Below are 2,919 nucleotides of genomic sequence, written 5' to 3'. Positions count from 1 at the left end.
CCCCCCTTCCTTCCCTATATAAAGACCTCCATTCTTCATCAAATTCACACAACACACCCCTCTACACCCTTCTTGGCCGAAACCACATCTCCCTCTCCCTCTCCATATTTCTTCTTCTTCTTCTTCTTCTTCTATTCTTTTGTTTATTGCTTGAGGACGAGCAATATTCTAAGTTTGGTGTGGTAAAAGCATAAGCTTTTTGTTTTTCCATTACCATTGATGGCACCTAAGACCGAAGAATCCTCTAGAAAGGGGAAAGGGAAGACAAAAGCTTCCACATCCGAGTCATGGGAGATGGAAAGGTTCATCTCCAAAGCCCATCAAGACCACTTCTATGATGTTGTGGCCAAGAAGAACGTGATCCCTGAGGTCCCTTTCAAACTCAAAAGAAATGAGTATCCGAAGATCCGACATGAAATTCAAAGAAGAGGTTGGGAAGTTCTAACAAATCCCATCCAACAAGTCGGCATCCTAATGGTTCAAGAGTTCTATGCTAATGCATGGATCACCAAGAACCATGATCAAAGTAAGAACCCGGATCCAAAGAACTATGTTACAATGGTTCGGGGGAAATACTTAGATTTTAGTCCGGAGAATGTGAGGTTGGCGTTCAACTTGCCAAACATGGAAGAGAACGCACACCCCTACACTAGAAGGGTCAACTTTAATCAAAGGTTGGACCAAGTCCTTATGGAATATGCGTGGAAGGAGCTCAATGGAAGATTGACTCCAAAGGCAAGACGGTTCAACTAAGAAGATTGGACCTCAAGCCTATAGCTAGAGGATGGTTGGAGTTTATTCAATGCTCAATCATTCCAACTAGCAACCGGTCTGAAGTTACTAATAGACCGGGCCATCATGATCCATAGCATCATAATTGGAGAAGAGGTGGAAGTTCATGAGAATATACCTCAAGAACTCTACAAGGTGGCTAACAAGTCAGATATTTTCTGGCTGAAATTGAGGGACTTGAGCAGAAATCAGATTTAGAGGTTGAAGAAGGACTGCTGATGCTGTTGAATTCTGACCCCCCTGCACTCAAAGTGAATTTTCTGGAGCTACAGAACTCGAAATGGCGCGCTTCTAATTGCGTTGGAAAGTAGACATCCAGGGCTTTTCAGCAATATATAATAGTCCATACTTTGGCCAATATTAGACGACGTAAACTGGCGTTCAACGCTAGCTTTCTAACCAAATCTGGCGTCCAGCGCCAGAAAAGGAGCCAAAACCAGAGTTGAACACCCAAACTGGCACAAAAGCTGGCGTTCAACTCTAAGAGGGACCTCTACACGTGCAACACTTAAGCTCAGCCCAAACACACCAAGTGGGCTCCGGAAGTGGATTTATGCATCAATTACTTACTCATGTAAACCCTAGTAGCTAGTTTATTATAAATAGGACCTTTTACTAGTCTTTTTGACCGTCCTGGATCCTGGATTGTATTTTGATCCTGTGATCACGTTTTAGGGGGCTGGCCATCTCGGCCATGCCTGGACCTTCACTTATGTATTTTCATACGGTAGAGTTTCTACACTCCATAGATTAAGGTGTGGAGCTCTGCTGTTCCTCAAAGATTAATGTAAAGTACTACTATTTTCTATTCAATTCATCTTATTTCACTTCTAAGATATCCATTCGCACCCAAGAACGTGATGAAGGTGCTGATTATGTGTGACGCTCATCACCATTCTCCCCTATGAACACGTGCCTGACAAACACTTCCGTTCTACATGAAATAAGCTAGAATGAATATCTCTTAGATCTCCGAACCAGAATCTTCGTGGCGTAAGCTAGAATGATGGCGGCATTCAAGAGAATCCGGAAAGTCTAAACCTTGTCTGTGGTATTCTGAGTAGGATTCAATGATTGAATGACTGTGACGAGCTTCAAACTCGCGATCGTTGGGCGTTAGTGACAAACGCAAAAGGAGGGTGAATCCTATTCCAGCATGATCGAGAACCGACAGATGATTAGCGGTGCTGTGACAGAGCATGTGAGCATATTTTTCACTGAGAGGAGGGGATGTAGCCACTGACAACGGTGATGCCCTTGCATAAAGCCAGCCATGGAAAGGAGTAAGACTGACTGGATGAAGATAGCAGGAAAGCAGAGGTTCAGAGGAACGAAAGCATCTCCATTCGCTTGTTTGAGCCTGGACATCACAATTTCGTGCACCATATCTCATGACATTTTAGATCTGAACTTTGTACTCTTTGACGGCATGAGTCTCTAAACTCCATTGTTGGGGGTGAGGAGCNGGGATTCGACCACGTAAGGTATTACTTGGACGACCCAGTGCACTTGCTGGTTAGTTGTATCGAAGTTGTGAACCATGGTATTGGCACCATGCACCATGTGCCATTGCCAGGGAAAGAAAAGAGCCATGAATTTTACATAATCAAAGTGTAATTACGATTGCGCATACCAAGTTGCTCACGTTGCCAGGGATTGTTTGAGCCTGGACATCACAATTTCGTGCACCAGGGCGCTTTGTGGAATTAAGCGTAAGAAGAGGATGTTTAGTGGTTGGCGTTGTAAGTCTAAACTCATTATGGTGGGAAGCTCAAAATTGAGGAGCATGGATTGGTGTAGTGCTCAATTGGATGGGTCTAGGAGGGTAGTTTGGTGCCTTCATGAGAATTCGGCTTGCTTACCACCCGGGGGGAATTACCATGATCAACTTGAAGACGGGTGTGAAAACAAGGTATGGGATCTGGATTACTAGAGGAGGATCAATTTTGGGAGCTCATGGTTTGTGAAGAACTTTGAATGATGGAGATTATTGGAAGTCCAAGCATTGGTGGATGTTCAAGGATGAATTCAAGCACAAGCCACCTTGATGAGAGCTCCCCAAAAGTCCAACTTAAGGACAATAAATAAAAGTGCTAGGTGGGAGACACCCTACCATGGTAACATCTT

This window comes from Arachis ipaensis, chromosome B01 (assembly GCF_000816755.2).
Source record: "Arachis ipaensis cultivar K30076 chromosome B01, Araip1.1, whole genome shotgun sequence".
Classification (NCBI taxonomy): domain Eukaryota; kingdom Viridiplantae; phylum Streptophyta; class Magnoliopsida; order Fabales; family Fabaceae; genus Arachis; species Arachis ipaensis.
This window is presented reverse-complemented; position numbering follows the sequence as displayed.